Here is an 18,058-nt window from a genome sequence, read left to right on the forward strand (position 1 = left end):
ATGCCATAGCCAGCATCTCTCATGTATTACAAATAGTCAAAGTGATAATTTGTAACCTATACTTCATACTTCAAACCTAGGGTCATCCAGATCAAGACCAAAATTTGGATGAAGAAAGAGAAATAGTCTTTTATGTGACCATGACAGTTTAGATTTAGGCCTGGGAAGAGAAAGACCAGAGAGACCAGAAGTGCACAGGTCTACATTCTTGTAGGATTGGGTGCCAGGTACCTGCTCAGACCACAGCTTCAGTCTGAACAGGATGTCCTTGAGGGTTGCTGAGCAAGGCAATAAAGGCTATGAGTTCATCTACATATCCCCTTCCCCATATTCATGGTATTAAACTCAAGGCTTGCTAGGTAAGCCTATTCCTGAATTATTGGACTGATTTATATACTTTATATATGTGAAGAACACACATTGCAGTCTAGACTGGATTTAACCTCTTGAGTTCTGGGATTACAGGTGTATGACACTATGCCCACCAGTATTCTGATTTCAAGATCCTTAACAATGTCTTAAAACTTTGCTACTGCCTCTGCTCTGTGTGTGTGTGTGTGTGTGTGTGTGTGTGTGTGTGTGTGTGTGTGGTGTGTGTTTGAGTGTGTGTGTGTGAGTGTGTGTATATATGTGTGAGTGTGTGTATGTGTGTATGTGTGTATGTGTGTGTGTGTGTGTGTGTGAGAGAGAGAGAGAGAGAGAGAAAGAGAGAGAGAGAAAGAGAGAGAGAGAGAGAGAGAGAGAGAGAGAGAGAGAGAGAGAGAATGTGTGTATGTGTGAGTGTGTATGTTTTGGAGATAAATCCCAGGTCCTATACATGCTAAGTGTATGTTCTACCACTGAGCTACCTGTGAGCCTCCAGCTCCTCCCAGAATCAACATGTTGATTGGAGCTTGTGAGGATTTTGTTTAGTTAAACAAGCTCTACTCTGCCTTAGATCTATGAAAATATATGCTTTGTGCTCAATTTCAAATTCCTCCTGTCTCTCGGTGAAAGAGGATTTCAGAGTGCTGGAGAGATGGCTCAGCCGTTAAGAGCACAGATTGCTCTTGAAGAGGACCCAGGTTCAATTCCTAGTACCCATAAGGTGGCTCACAACTGTCTGGAGCCCCAGTTTTCAGGGGATCTGTTAGGCTTTTCTGGTCTCCCCAGGCATACGTGTAGTACACATACACACCTGCAGGGAAATATTAATACAATAAATCCTTTTTAAAGGTTTTTGTAAAAGCAGGAAATTCAAGCCACTCCTGGAAGAGCTGCAATCTCAGTATTTAGGAAGTGGAAGCAGGAGAATGAGAAGTTCAAGATCATCCTCTGCTCTGTGGGACTTAGAGGGTTTACAACGCACAAAACTAGAGTTGCAGCAAGCCTTGGTTTTGATATCATCTTTTCAGTGCCTTATTGTTTCTCTTCTTTAAAAGCCTTGAGTTTGAAATATAGACAGCATTCAAATGTGTGCCAATATTACCATCCTTTATTCTGCATACAATTGTTGGGTTTCAAAAAAAATTCCAATATGAAGGTCTCTGAAGCAGCCTAGAAAACCAAGTTTCTCTCTGATCTTCTCCTGAACTGTCTCCCTCTGCTCCCCTTCTTCCGCTCCCAAGGCAGGCCATATAAACTAGAATTCCTCTTTCAAAGGCAAAACATAGCAACAGGACCTCTTTCCCCTAAAGCCAGCCATAAAACTTGAAAATATGACTCTGGACTTCCCCTTTCGTTTTGTTTTCAATGGAGCAAGTCATAAAGAACTGTCCTAACTTATCTTGTCTGATAGATCAGAAGACCCAACACCCCCTGCCCCAATACAGGAAGGAGTTATTCCTAGAAGGAATGCTACAGAGAGGAAAAAAATAATATCTGGGCAGGCTGTGTTGGGTCTCTCTCTCCCTTCAGTCTATTAGCATTAGCTTTTTGTCCAATCCCATTTCTATAAGACTGTCGGTGGTTCATAAAACTCAAGTATAAAAGTAGATAGTTCACATAAAACTACGATCAAATCAATCTGCTGTGCTTTTCCCTTGTTAATCTGTCTTTTGTTATTAGGGGTGTCTGCTTTATGATGGGCAGGAAGAGGGATTGCTCCCTTTTCCTCTCCTACATAGTCTTTGAAAGCACTTGTTCTACAACTTGTATCACTGGCATCACAGAGGCTGTTCATGGGATCAGGAAAATGTCTTAGTTTTTCTCTTTTGAGACCTGATGCCTAGAATCTCCACACTTAGCACCCAGAAAACAAAGTATTTTGAGTAAATCAACAATACTGTTATATAGCTAATTATTATGTATGTGTATGCATACATACTTAAGCACTTGTAATAGCTAATTATTATGCGTATGTGTACATATGCACACACAAATATCTAAGGAACTAAATATTCTAAAACATCACTATGGATATGTTATGCTCATAGGTAATTGCATTAGAACAAGAACAACAGAACAAGGTCTCAATATGTCCACCAGACTGGCCTTAAACTTTTTCTTCTTTTTTTTTTTTCCGGAGCTGGGGACCGAACCCAGGGCCTTGGGGTTGCTAGGCAAGCGCTCTACCACTGAGCTAAATCCCCAACCCACTGGCCTTAAACTTTTAACCATCCTGTCTCAACCTTTAACCACTGCCACTATACACATGTGCCACCATGCCTGGCTTTTGTACCTTTAGGATATTTCACTGTACATTCTTAGGCTTTCCAAAAATGTTTTCACTAACAAGAAAGATTCCTTTGATATTTAGAAAAAGTGGTCACTTATTAAAATGCACTGCATCTAGGACCATTAATTTGATCAATCACCTAGTAGGCAGTCAATGAGTTCCTAAGAAAAATGTGCTAGGCTAAAAGTAGGCACTGGACGAGGAGGGAGTTTGAAAGGGAAAGGGGCCCTGGTTTACTGAGTAATTAGGATTTTCTAGGCATATTTTGAATGCTAGCTTGTTTATCTTCAACAATCCTGGGAGCTGTTTTTTACTACTATGGTAACACAGATGAGGAAACTGAGGTTCACAGAGCTCACGTGACCTGGCTAAGCCCAGTTATTTAGTTGAAATAATGGGCCTAGAAGGCAAAGTTGCCTACTCACTCAAGAATCTGTGCTCATTAATTACATGCCGTTTTCTCTCCTTATATGTACATTTGAGTCCGGCCTTTTAACCCTAAGGTCTCCCAGGGAAGATAGCAGGAATGCAAACACAGACAGTCCAGATTCTACGGATGCTTATCACAGATCCTTCTAGCATCCCAGCTGGGAACTCCACCCTCCGAGCGCTTTAGAAGGCTGGACTGCGCGTAACCTGCTTTTAGCCCCACTAGTCAGGCTCAGAGGTAAGCCTGCAATTACCATTGCTGTTCCAAGCGCTTGGATTGCAAATGGAGGATTCATTCCCTTTTGCCATCAGACTATAATTCCTATACTAATCACCCTGGGAGCATATTAAAATGCAGATTCTGAAAAGTGTGCCTGTGGAGGAGGGGCCGAGTTACTGCCTTTCCAACAGGTTTCCTAATGATGCTGAAGCTGCCAGTTGGAGAACTGAGAACGGGCACTAAGGAGTTAATGGAGTTATCCTTCATCCAAATCTCAGCAGGCTTCTCTCCAGCCCCAAGCTTGTGCAGAGCTGCCTTTCACCTCCCTGAGGGCCTTTGGAAGAACCCTGTACTGCACAAGTTAGGAAAGCCAGTCACATCACTTCTCAGCCTTTTGGCTATGATCAAGTGCTGGAAAGCCAGTCACCCCATGAAAGGGCATGGGATTGTCTAAGCCCCATCCCATCCCCAGGAATCTGGGTCATTCCAGTGTCTGTGTGGGTGAGGGGTGCTTTTCCTGTGGTTATCCATGCAGCCCTCACCATAGGAGTTGGAAAAGCTCTTCTTCTTGGGAGGTTGGGTATTTCAGGTGTGGTGTCTAGATGCTGCTGGGCCTGCCCCCTGTTCTGTGACACATGGGTGGGATGGATGCCCAGAGAACATTTTAAACTGTCCTTTATATGTACAATAAGTTGAAATTTGTTTCACATAAAACCAGATGCAGGTTTCATTTTTTTTTATGCTAAGGGAGAACTCAGGGCCCAACAGATGCTCAGGAAACATTCTATTCCCGCTGAGCGTCACTTCCATTGTCTTCCCCAGGTTTTGTAATTATATAAACACTTAAGGATTTTGTTGTTGTCTTTTCTTTGGGGGCAAGGTGTCATGTAGACAAGGTTGTTCTGAACCTAGCTATGTGGCTGAGGATAACCTTGAACTTCTGATCTTCCAGCCTTCTCCTCCAGAATGCTGAGATTAGATGCCCATCACAGCACTTTGACTGTGGTTTATGCTGTACTGGGGCAAGGACTTCCTGCAAGTCAGACAAGCCCTCTCCCAATTGAGCTACATTCCCAGTCCCTTATGAAGGAAACATGTAACATAAAAAATGACTAAAAGGAAGGGGAGGGGGTCCAGAGGGAAGGGTATAATGAAGGGAAGATAGGTTCAAAAGTATATTAGGTACTTTCATGTAAATGGCCTTATGTGACCCAATTTTGTAATAAAAATACAAAAAGCATAAAAATAACTGATCTTATTACCCTGGTGTCTTAGTTAGGGTTTCCATTGTTATGAAGGATATCATGACTAAGGGAACTCTCATAAAGGACAACACATAAATGGGACTGGCTTACAGTTTCAGAAGTTCCATCCATTATCATGTCTGAAAGCATCTATGATTCTGAAGAAGGAGCTGAGAGTTCTGCATCTTGATCCAACTGTAGTCAGGAGCGACTGTCCGATTGGGCAGCTAGGAAGAGGGTTTCAAAGCCTACTCCCACAGTGAAACACTTCCTCCAATAAGGACACACCCTCTAATAGTGCTACTCCCTGGGCCAAGCATATTCAAACCACCATACCTGGTATCACATCTAGTCCTCCTCCTCTTCCTCCTCCTCTTCCTCCTCCTCTTCCTCCTCCTCTTCTTCATCCTTTTCATCTTCACCTTCATCTTGTTCCCCCTCCTTCTCTTCCTCCTCCTCTTCTTCCTGATTTCTCATCTTCACATTCTGTTTCTTTACTGTCCTCATATGTCTTCCTTCTTCCATTAGGTCTTCATTGACTTCCTCAGGAGACTAATATTCTCTCTGCCCTTCCAAAACATTCTGTGAGTTACAAGACCTTGCAGTTGGCTTGCAAGACTGTCTTTTACATAATCTTAACCTTCTTAGTGAGAGGGACCACATCTTCACCTCTGTAACTCCTTTAACCAGCACATCTGCTACTTGGGAAATCCCCAGTATGTTTTCTCAAATCAATTAGCATGTGTATATTCACAATCCTACCATGAGAAACATGTAATTTTGTAATTTGCTTCTGTTACTGAGCACCAGAGTGAGCGTGTCTCTTATTTTTCACATAATGTATTTCAATGGCTTTCTAATGTTCTGTTGCATTCATGGAAACTGATTTTCATAATTGTTTCCCTCTTTCTGCGATGCTTGTTTTCAGCCTCAAAGTTCTCAGAGTAACTAACACTGAATGGAATGCCTCAGTATGTAAAGCATCTAATTATTTTTTCAGTGAATAAAATTTACAAGAGTAGTTTATTTCTTCATGAAGCGATGCTTTTCAAGAGGCTAAAACATGGCTTGTCTGGGAGGCAGAAGCAGGTGGGTCTATATCAGTCTGAGGCCATAGAAAGTTACAGGACAGTGATGGCTACTTGTGACTCTGCTTCAGTAAAACAAGGAAGAGGAGGAGGAGGAGGAGGAGGAGGAGGAGGAGGAGGAGGAGGAGGAGGAGGAGGAGAAGGAGGAGGAGGAGGAGGAGGAAGGGGAGAGGGAAAAAAGAGGAAGAAGAGAACAAAGAAGAGGAGGATAAAGAGGAAGAACAGGAGGTAGAGGGAAAGGAACAGGAGCAGAAGAAACAGGAGGTAGAGGAAGAGGAGGAGGAGGAAGAGGAGGAAAGGAGGAAAAGGAGGAAAGGAGGAAGAGGAGGAAGAAGAGGAGGAACAGGAGGAACAGGAGGAACAGGAAGAAGAGGATGAAGAAGAGAAGGAGGAAGAGGAGGAAGAGACAAAGAAGAGGAGGAGGAACAGGAGGTGGAGGAGGAAGGGGAACAGGAGATAGAGGAGGAGGAAGAGGAAGAAGAGGTAGAAGAGGAGAAGGAATAGGAGGTAGAGGAGGAAGGGGAACAGGAGTTAGAGGAGGAGGGGGAGGAGGAAGAGGAGGTAAAGGAGGAGAAAGGGGAATAGGAGGGGAGGAGGAAGGGGAACAGGAGATAGAGGAGGAGAAGGAACAGGAGGAGGAGGAAGAAGAGGAGGAAGAAGAGGAGGAGAGGAAAAGGAGGAGGAAGAAGAGGAGGAGAGGAAAAGGAGGAGGAAGAAGAGGAGGAGAGGAAAAGGAGGAGAAGGAACAGGAGATGGAGGAGGAGGAGGAGGAGGAGGAGAAGGAGGAGGAGGAGGAGAAGGAGGAGGAGGAGGAGGAGAAGGAGGAGGAGGAGGAGGAGGAGGAGGAGGATAAACCAGAAGCCTATTACTGTGATGTGTGCCTGTAATCTAATCAAGGTGAGTATTAGTTCACAGCTGACTTGGGCTATAGAGCAAGACACTATGTCAAAAAGAAAATAAGCTATTTTATACCAATACTATACGAACTCAGCATTGTGACTTAAATTCATTTATGTAAGTAGCTGAAACTTTGCTCAGTGGTAACATGTTAGAGGCTGAGGGCTCAAGCCTCAGTAACACCTAAGAAATTATTCTTGTGGCTAGTCAGCTGGCTCAGCCAGTAAAGGTAAGGTACTTGCCACACAAACCTGATAAGCGGAGTTCACTCCTAGAATCTACCTCTCCTAGCACTCCTACAGAGAAGTGGAGGCCGAGACAGAAGAATGGCCTAGAATCTGTCAAACTAGCTAGTCTGGAGTACACACTGTGGAAGAAACAGTGAGAAAGACCCTTCCTCACAACCAAGGTGGAAGGAGAAAACATTCAGATTTTTAAAACTTTTTATTCATTTTTGTGACTTACATGTCATGCACCCCGATCCCACTGATCTCCCCATCCCTTTGTTCCTTCATACTGCCCTCTACCCTTGCAAGCTTCCCCACAAAAGGAAATAAAAAATAAAAATATTTAAACAAACAAAAATATGTCCAGAAGTTACAGTGTGCCACAGTATGTCACACAGTAAATCCTTTTGTCCACTCTGTACCTCACCTGGGCAGCACAGTACAGCTGACCATTAGTGGGAGAGCTGGCCCTGCCTCTCATCTGTTGTGAAGTGCCATGGGTACAGGAGAGATGGTCCTTCACACTACCCCTTGTCACCTTCTGGGAAGAGAGCTGCCCTCCCCCAATAACATTTATGTTTTTAAGAAAGGGCTTCATTCCATAGACTGTGCTGGCCTACAACACTTGAAGCCCCAGAAAGCTGTCTGCTTTTCCTCTGAGAGTTCTGGGATTAAATACGAATGCTACCACATTTGGCTTTTAAATTTTTTTGTTTTGTTTTTTGCTGTTGTTGTTTCAAGACAGGGTTTCTCTGTGTAGCCTTGGCTGTCCTGGAACTTTCTCTATGGACCAGGCTGGCTTCAAACTCAGAGATCTACCTCCCTCTTCCTTCTGAGTGCTAGGAATAAATGTGTGTGTAACCACTACCCTGTTAAAGTTTTTTTTTTTTTAAAGAAAATTATTCTTCTATCGGTTTTCAGCAATTACATTATCATCATTCTATTTCTTTCATTGAAATGTAATGAAATTTAATAAGCATTTTTAGTTTGAGATCTATGTTAAGCCATACTATAAAACCTTGGTATAGTTGAGGCTTCTGGGTGTCAAGGGATGCTTGTGTACTCATACCTAATGGATGAATGCAAGAACTTTTGGTATTTCGTAGGAAATGACCTCAGGAGAAAAGCAGACATCTCAGCATAGACAAGACATCATGAGGTATGGCTTCCCTCAGGTGCTTATGAAAGGATCAATCTGAGCAAGCTCAGCGACTATACTGGTTAAAGCCTCCATTCATTTACAAAGACGAAAGGGAGACTTTAGCCTTGTCTTCTATAATAGGAATTTGTTCGTGGCTTTACTGGCACTGGGTTATTTCTGAATACGAATACATTGTCTTGTTCTCTAAGTCTTTGAAGCCACTTCTAACATTTTATATCTAGGTAGCTGATTAACTATATCTCTTCTGATTATTGATTTTATATTTGGAAGTTCTCAGATGAACCAGTGATGAGTAGGAACCCATTTTCATTCTCTCTCTTCCTCTCTCTCTTCTTTCCCTCTCTCTTCTCACGTATATACATCTTTCATAAACACGTATGTATGTATGTATATATGTATGTATGTATGTATGTATGTATGTATGTATACATGCATGCATATATAGAAATTGAACCTAGGTCCTTTGACAGACAATAGTCTTGAAGGATAATTTCACTGATTACAAAATTCTGGGTTGACAATTTTTCTTTCCTTATCCATATCTTCTTTTTGTTTTTTTTTTTTAAAGATTTATTTATTTAATGTTTGTGAGTGAGTACACTGTCGCTGTCTTCAGACACACCAGAAGAGGGCATCAGATCTCACTACAGATGGTTGTGAGCCACCATGTGGTTGCTGGGATTTGAACTCATGACCTCTGAAAGAGCAGTCAGTGCTCTTAACCACTGAGCCATCTCTCCAGCCCCCCATGCCTCCTTCTTTTCTTTTTTCCTTGTTCTCTTTTCAGTTTTTCCTTTTTCCTCTTCCTCCTTATCTTAGTAAGGCTTGTATTACCGTAATAAGCACCGTAACCAAAAACACCTTGGGGAGGGAAGAGTTTATCTGGCTTACGTTTATAGTCTCTCATGAAGGGAAGTCTAGGCAGGAACTCAAGGCATGAAACTGAAGAAGTAGTCATGAAGGAACACTACTTATGTGACTTGCTTAGCCTGCTTTCTCATACCACCTAGGACTACTTGCCCAGTGGTAGTACCACTCTCAGTGGGCTATGCCCTCCCACTTTAATCATTAATCAAGGAAATACTCTCAAAGACTTGACTACAGGATGGCTACTACTTGACTACAATCTGATGGAGGCATTTTCTCAACTGAGGTTCCTTCTTCCCAGGTAACTATAGAGTGTGTCAATTGACAAAAACAAACAACCAACCAACCAAACAAACAAACCAGCATACTCCCTTCTTTCTTCTCCAATACCACTTTCTTCTTTGATGGGGAGGCAGTGTTCCATACATCCCAGGCTGTGGTGATTTGAATATGCCCAGCCCAGGGAGGGAGTGGCTTGATTAAAAAGTGTGGCCTTGGGGTTGGGGATTAAGCTTAGTGGTAGAGCGCTTGCCTAGCAAGCGCAAGACCCTGGGTTCGGTCCCCAGCTCCGAAAAAAGAAAAAGGAAAAAAAAAAGTATGGCCTTATTGGAGTAGGTGTATCACCGTGGGTGTCAGCTATGTAAGATCCTCATCCTAGCTGCCTGGAAGTCAGTATTCTCCTAGCAGCCATCAGATGAAAATGTAGAACTTTCAGCTCCTCCTGCACCATGCCTGCCTTCATGCTGCCATTGTCCCTGCCTTGATGATAATGGACTGAAACTCTGAACCTGTAAGTCAGCGCCAATTAAATGCTGTCCTTATAAGAGTTGCCTTGGTCATGGTGTCTGTTCACAGAAGTAAAACCATAAATAAGACACAGGCTGGTTTATATGAAGTGCTGGGAAGGGAACCCAGGACTTTGTGCACGCTAAGCTGGCACTCTGCCTACGGAGCTGAACTCCTAGCACCCTGAATGCTTTTGCTTTAGTACTTTAAAACTGCTGCTCTTTAGGGCTTTTTTTTGGCCTCCATAGTTTATGATTATTAATATTATTTCCCTACATACAGTATTTTGTTTATCTGACACAATCAATTCTGCCTCCTCTCTCTCTCTCTCTCTCTCTCTCTCTCTCTCTCTCTCTCTCTCTCTCTCTCTCTTTTTGTAACTTCATTTCTGATTATAGAATCTATGACTTCCCACATTGCTAGATAGTGCTCTACTACTGACTTACATTCTTAGACCAAAACCGTTTTTCTTTCTTTTTAAAAATTTACTTTTTACTTATTCATTTTACATTCTGCTCACTGCCCACCTTCCAGTCACCCTCTCCCGCAATTGTTCCTCTTTCTGCCCTCCTCTTCTCCTCTGAATAGATGGGGCCCCTTGGGTATCCCTCCCCCACCCTTCAAGTAAGACTAACTTTTCACATTTAGGTTTCAGCTGCATGGCTAATATGTTTCTGGTATAGTTTCTTTGTATTTGTCATATTTGTAGTTCCTAAAATTTTAGAAGTTTTGGAAATTGTATATTTTCTTACTGTTTTTGCATCTTTTAGGACAATTGCCTATGTATTGGGCCTTTTAATATTGTCTATGGAAACTTGAGGGCCTGCTTATTGTGGTTTTTAAGCTCTTTGAATTAAAATTTCTTTCTTTTTTTTGGTAAAATTGGCATATATACCTTATAATATAAAGATGAGCAGCTCTATGGGCCCTGGGAACTAAATTCAGCTGAAGTCATTTAACAGTCATTTATATATATTTATTAATATAACAATTCAATTTTTAGCTTTCTGAAAAACCTTTATATTGATTTCTATGGTGTCTGAAATAATTCACACTCCCAGTAATAGTACGTAAAAGTTTTCATTTCTCCACATCCTATCCAGGATTTGTTGTTACTTGTTATCTTGAGGACAGTCATCAGTCATTCTGACTGAGTAATATAGAATCTCAATTTTGTTTGAATTGTCTTTACCTGGTGGCTAAAGATGTTAAAAGATTAGAAAGTTTTCATTTGTCTGTTTTCGTATTTACCAGTTGCTTTACTTTTTTGCATTCTGCCAAGTCTATTTAGTGTTCCTTTCGTGTTTTCTCTCTCCATAATATATGGTATATATGTACAATATGTGATATATGTATAATATATTATAAGTAAATCAATATAATTCTGTCTGGTTGACCTTTTACAGTTCTGATTTCTCTTTTTACCATTCTTCAAAAGCATGTTTTCCTTTTCTCATTGATCATAGCTTTATTGATACCTTTAACTATCTTCTTTGTCTTATTTGGCAATTCTTTTATCTGGGCTATCTCGAGGTTCAAGTGGATTGCTATCTTCTCTCTTTAAAGAGGTAGGTTGCACGCCCTTGCCTCCCTAAAGCATTAAATACTTTTGTATTAAATGTTTGTCATAAAACTGGGTGACTTGTGAAGACTCTGAATGATGCTGTATTCCTCCAAAACTATTGGTTGCTGTTATTTTTTATGTAAGCTTAATCTTAGGCTAGAAATTTTGCTTCATTTATGGAGGCCATAAACTTAAGTATCAGGTCATACCTTTAAACTTTAAGGTAACTGGAATGTGCTGTGGGCACACGTGATGTGTCATTCATGATTCACGACACAGTTTAGGGACAGAGTATGTAGCTTCCTTAATCTACCTTTCTCCATCCTAGAATTCCTTTAGTATTGTTTCAATACCTACAATTCTGACATCTTGTTCTTCAGGACAGAAGAATGGCAGGCTTCCTATTAGAATTTTACATTTCTTCTTGCAGTAGGCTTTATTTACGTTTAAAAAAGGAGTGGGGAAAACGGATTCCTCACTTTCTAGGTTCAAAATTGATTGTTCCTTTCCTTTCATTCTCCAGAAACTCTGGCTTCCTTCATTTCTTTTTGCCTTTGTATATTTTCCCGAGAAATTCTAGTTGTTATCTTAAGGGAAGGGAATCTGTGAACAATTTCTTATTCCACACTGGAAATGGAAACTCATTTCTATATAATATTAATTAATTGATTGATTAATTAATTAACTAATGTGTGTGGTGTATACAAGCCACATTTTGAAAGTAAAAGTCAGAGGACAAATTTGGGAGGTCTGCTTTTTCCTTATACCTTTACTTGAGCTCCAGGAATTGAATTCAGACTTTTATCTGCTGAGGTTTTGTGAGTGCATGCCAAGGTTTTTAATAAAAAAGGAATTCAAGGGATTTACCTCCTGTATACTCATATACAAGTTTATGTAATAAAGAACACAAACCTACCTATAATTGTATTTCATCTTTCTTTTCCCTCCCTTTTTTCTTTTCAAGACAGGATCTCTCTCTCTCTCTTTTTTTTTTTTTTCTTTTTTTCGGAGCTGGGGACCGAACCCAGGGCCTTGTGCTTCTTAGGCAAGCGCTCTACCACTGAGCTAAATCCCCAACCCCCAGGATCTCTCTCTTAAGCTAGCCTGGAACTTTCTACGTATTTAAGGACCTTAAACTTCTAGTCCCCTGCTTTATCTCTGTGCTGGAATTACAGGCATGAATTCCCATGCTTGGATTATGAGTTTCTGGGAACAAACCCAGGGCTTCTAATATTCTAGGCAAGCACTACCAATTGAACTACATCCCCAGCCCTGAGAAATACATTTTTAAGTTTTTGTTTATTTAATTTATTGCACGGGTATGGATGCTTTGCCTGTGCATGTGTGTGCGTGCGCATGTGTGCATGTGTGTGTGCGTGTGCAGTATGTGTGCAGTGTGTGTGTGTGTGTGTGTGTGTGTGTGTGTGTGTGTGTGTGTGTGTGAAATTTGTGCTTGGTGCTGCAGAGGTACTACACCCCTTGGAACTGAACCTATAGATGTTTGTGAGTTACCATGAAGATGCTGGGAACTGAACCTAAGATCTCGGAAACAGCAGCAAGGGCTCTTAACCAGTGAGTCAAATCTTCAGCCTCTGAGAAATATTTCTTTTACTAAAACAGGAACATAATGTTGATACTATGATGTCATTGCTTTCAATAAGGATAGTGAAAAATGAGACCTGGATCTAAAGAAAGATGATCCAGAGACATGGTACCTTTGAGGGTGAGACCCACAGAAGAGCCTTAGTTTCTTCTCTTTGCCACATAACACAATAGAGTAGAAGTAACAATGTCCTGTGTTTTTTGTTTTAGTAAGTACATGGGGAGGAACTGAGGCTTGAAATGTGTTTTTTTTTTCCATTCCTTTCTTTTAGGAGCCATGATAGAAGGAATTCCCAGCACCTAATTTCCAAGGTGAACTAGACAGGTCACACACAGACAATGCTACAGGATGCTGAGAGCAACTATGGTTTCTGGGTACTATCTCCAGTTCTAAGCCCTTAGCGGTGCTAAATACTCATATAGGAGAGGAGGAACAACACATTGTGGAGCACCACTGTTATTTGAGACTTTTCAGGTCCTATCTGCCATAAAGGGGTGTAACTTCCTTCAAAGTCAGATTACCACATGAGAAATTCACCTCCCATGTTTTAGGATCCATCTCCCTTTGGGTAGGTTCGAGATGTTCCCAACTCTTCTCTACATATCTGTTTGTTTAAAAAGTTGAGTATCTGATTAGATAATTTGACTTGGATCCTCTACCCAGTTTGGTAGCCACCAACTCCAGAGTGTGCATTTAAACTCATTATTTTCCTCTGAGGCTCACTTACATTGTCTTGCCATTCATACTTTTTCCAGGGTATCACCACCCAACACTGTTACCCAGAAGAGTCCCCACTGACTGCCTACCCCCACGTCTCAAGCTTTAGCTTCCAATCCTCTGTGACTGTCGTTCTTTGAAGAAATGGCACCAATGATTTTTGGGTGGTGGAGAAAGATGTGGTCAGATTTGGGCTTTGGTATATATGGCAAAGAAACTGAGTATTAGGGAGAGATAGGTGGAAAGTTGTGCCAGTTTGGCTATCAGAGAATCAACAGCAACAGCTGTGCAATAGAACAAAGTGATGCATACATGTAGCACAGGTTTCCCAGACTAGAAGGAATCTTTGGTTTGTGTTTGTTTGTAACCAGAGCTTGGATATACAGGAGCCACACAAAACGCCAAGTATGGTGGTGCAACTCTACAGCCCCAGTACTGGGGAACAGAAAAGTCTGGGAAACACGGTGACTTGTTGAGCATCCAGTCTAACGAAGTGATGAATTCCAAGGTCTGGGAGAGACTCTGTCTTGAAAACAAGGCAGAGAAGTGATTGAGAAAAGACATTTGATGCCAGCACAGATAAACACCTCCATGACTACCACTCCATACAGACTAAGCCAAGCCAGCTCCCAATTCACTAAGTAGCTCAGAGTAACCTTGAACTTAACATTCTCCTGCCTCAGCCTCTGAAATGCTGGAGTTAGAGGTACAAGCCACCACATCCAACACAGATGTACTGTAGACATGCATTGCTCTTGGTGACCAGAAAAGGACATCATATTCACTGAAATTGGAGTTACACTTTGTGAGTTGTCATGTGGTTGCCAGGGATGACACTCTGGTCCTCTGGAAGAAATCAGTGTTCTTAACTCCCAAGTCATCACTCTAGTCCCCAACAGAAGGAATCTCAAAAGTTGAAAAGATATTGATATTGTTCAAAGTACAGGTTTTAAAGTACTTTAATGAGGCATAATAAGATATTGATGGATTCTCACATCTGAACACACCATTGCAACTATTATTCAGATCAAGAAACAGAACATAATAGACTGAGGCTGAATCTCAATTGATAGAGCATTTATTATTGATAGAGCATTATTTACTTAGTATGTACAACACCTGAGTTCTATCTCCAGCACTAAAAACTGGATGTGGCAGCACACATCTATAATCCCAGCATCAAAATAGGATCACCCTTGCTGCATTAAGGACTAGGAAGCCTGCATGAAATGCATGAGAGCATCTCTTAGGAAAATCTACAGAATCAACTAACCTGGGCCCCTAACTCTCACAATGGTAGCTTATTTCCAGAGCATGTGTGAGACGCTGAGTTTCATCAGCAGCACTACTAAGTAAAGATACACAATGGCAAGTGAAAGAACAGGACATCCCTACAGATACACAATGACACGTAAAAGAACAGGACATCCCTACAGATACAAAATGACACGTGAAAGAACAGGACATCCCTACAGATACAAAATGACACGTGAAAGAACAGGACATCCCTACAGATACACAATGACAAGTGAAAGAACAGGACATCACTACAGATACACAATGACAAGTGAAAGAACAGGACATCACTACAGATACACAATGACAAGTGAAAGAACAGGACATCCCTACATTGACACATTGTAGTGAAGTCTCAGAAGAGGGAAAACTTGTCACCAAAAGCATGAAAATAAAGCAGGGTATCCCTTGATGATGTATATGCCTGTGTGTATGTGTTCTGGGGAAAGGGGGTGTGATTAAGTCTGAGATGGGAAAGGAAGCACAAAGTTCACATGTTTGTTTGTTTTGGTAAAGACACTAGGAAAGCAACCTTCTAGGTTGAGGGGAAGCATATGTGCAGCTAGCTGGTGATTTGCAAACCGGTAAGCCTTGTATTGGTTGTGGTGTCCAATGTAGAGCACAGATGACTAGGGAGAAGTAAACAATCACAAAGCAGTATGACTGTGTGACTGCTGTTGGCTCTGAGTAACTCAGAACTCCTCAAGGGAGGGAGAACCAGGCTGAAGGCAGTCAAACCAACTCAACTGGGACTCCCCACCTAAGGTATCCACTGCAAGTTGAGCTCCCTGAACCTTGTCATTTTGATGAAAGGGAAAGCACCTTTTGGTAGAGGATAAGAGGACCTCTCCATGTGTTAGAACATGAAATGAGAGAAGAGGAAATGAGATCACTCCCTGTATGATGTTCTCCAGAGGAGGTGTTTTTATTTGCCCTTCTAGAGTTTTCTTTTGGATTCTTTTAGTTGATTGACTTCTCTCACCTTGCTTTAAGCTCCAAAGATCTGGCTACATCCCATTTTGCCTAGGCTGGTGGCAAGCATGCTATAGGATATCCATGAACATCTTGGTTAATATCTGGGGACTGTTTGAACTTTCAAAATGAGTTCTGTTTCTTTTTGTTCTCACTTTCAGCTTTCAGTGTTTGCTAGCTGTGGGCCGCCTCTAACTATCTCTCTCAGCACAGCATGCTGGCATCACATTTTATATATTTAGTTTTATATTAACTTTCATTTTAAATTCTTGAGTTTTTGAGACAAGGTCTCTCTATGTAGCCCTAGCTATTCAGGAACCCTCCATGTAGACCTGACTGGCCCTAAACTTGCAGTCATCCACCTGCCTCTGCTTCCTGAGTTAGGATTAAAGGTGTGTCACCATGATTAGCTTAAATTTAAATTTTGTTTATTTTTATTGTATATGTGAGCATGGACATGTATACAAGCCTCTCAGGAGTGACAGGAGATCAATAATAGGGTCCCAGGCTTACTCAGCAAGGGTCTCTACTAGTTTAAATATGTTGACAGTCCTATTTATTTATTTTTGAGACAGTGTCTTAAGCAGCCTGAGTTGACTTTAAATTCCTTCCTTCTTTCTTTCCTTCCTTCCTTCCTTCCTTCCTTCCTTCCTTCCTTCCTTCCTTCCTCTTTCCTTCTTTCCTGTCTGTCTGTCTGTCTTTTGCCAAGCTGTGACTATTTATTAACTGACCAGATTATAAAAATACCATGGGCATTACCTTAGTCCATCCGTCTAATAAGCCTGTCTATCTGGTCTTCCTGTTGCCAGCATCTCTACCTTCTACAAAGTGAGGTGTCTTTTTCTCCATTCCACCTCGGGGGGGGGGGAGATGTTTGAAGGGCCATGGGGAGTTGTTTGCTTCCTTGAAGCGTTTCCCAACTGTATAGATCTCATGAATTAGATCCTCCATGCAGATGATGCCAAATTTACCAAGAGAATGAGCAATCAAGGAATTATCTATCAAGGTAATGCTCTTTTTATTGATTTTGCCATAGCCTTGCTTGTAGATGAGCTCATTTACTGACTTCAGGTTGCGGTGCCACCATGCAATGTACGGTTCCATGATCCTCAGCATGTTAACTGAAGCCTTGTTGAACTAACAAAGGTGCCATTGAAGATCTGCCGGAGACGAAGCAGCTGTCACATCTTGCACACCTTTGGGCTCACTCCATTGATACCTCGGGCTCTGATGACAAAGGCCAATTTTGGTTCTGCGGGCACATAGAGCTCTCCTTACCCTCCTAGCCATGAGAATCTCAGTCCGGTACGTCTGTCTGTACTCCTTGTGAGAGTGCTTTGCCTTCTCATAGATGAGCTTCCTCCTTGCCTTTCCCAGTGTCTTCAGGGCAAACTTCTTCCTCAGGCGCCTCACCCTCAACTCTGCAAAATTCCTTCGCTTTTTCTCAAGGGTTTCTGGCTCAGCGGGAACCTTCTTTTTCTCCTCTGGTACAGCCGCCATGGTTCCAGCTGGAAAATGACTGACTTCAAATTTCATGTCTGCTTATGATGACCTTGAATGATCCTGCTGCCCTACCTCCTGAGTACTGGGATTGCCTTGTGTGTCCCACCATGTTCAGTTTTCATGATGCTGGACATGCAATATGTAAGGCATTTTGCATGCTACGCAAGCACTCTAAAAATTGAATGCTGTCTCCAGCCTTTAGTTTTTATTTTATTTTATTTTATTTTATTTTATTTTATTTCATTTCATTTCATTTTGGAGTTGGGGCAGTCTGTCATGTAACTCCAGCTGGATTCCCACTTGCTAGGTAGCCAAAGATGACCTTGTACTCCTGAACTTCTTACTCCACCTCCTGAGTGCTGGGATTACAGGCATGTATGTCATCACGCCCAGCTAGTGGCAAAGTGAAGGTGCTTTATAAATCATAGCCTGAGCTTGAGAAATATGCCGACGTGCATCCCCTTTCCAATTAGATGGGAAAGCAGGGGAGCTTGAGAGCCAATGGAGCCTCCACTGAAGATCTCATTACAGTGTAAAATCTTGGATGTTAACCAAAAACTGTCCGTCAATGTTCAACTCCAGCAATTACAGCTTCCGCATGGGAATGTTACTCTATCTAGGGCTACATTTCATCTGGGGAGAGCTAGCTGATGGCTGTGAGTCAGGATGCAGGTGTGTTGGAGACGTTAAGTAGTTAATTTTTGATCAAATGTCTGGAGCCCTTACAGTGAAAGCCATTTCAGGAAGAGCCCATTGTTGCCAGCCATTATCTTCTTTAGACATTCCTTCTCCTCACTTACTTGCTCTCACACAAGTTGGAGGGAAGA

The 18,058-nt window shown here is 41.8% G+C and overlaps 1 pseudogene; it reads right to left on the minus strand.

Annotated features, from left to right (window-relative positions):
* Positions 1-16,488: 16,488 nt before the first annotated feature.
* On the minus strand, positions 16,489-17,228 carry Rpl7-ps10 (ribosomal protein L7, pseudogene 10; annotated as a pseudogene).
* Between the last annotated feature and the right edge of the window lie 830 nt (positions 17,229-18,058).

Source organism: Rattus norvegicus, chromosome X, assembly GCF_036323735.1.
Source record: "Rattus norvegicus strain BN/NHsdMcwi chromosome X, GRCr8, whole genome shotgun sequence".
NCBI classification, from domain to species: Eukaryota; Metazoa; Chordata; class Mammalia; order Rodentia; family Muridae; genus Rattus; species Rattus norvegicus.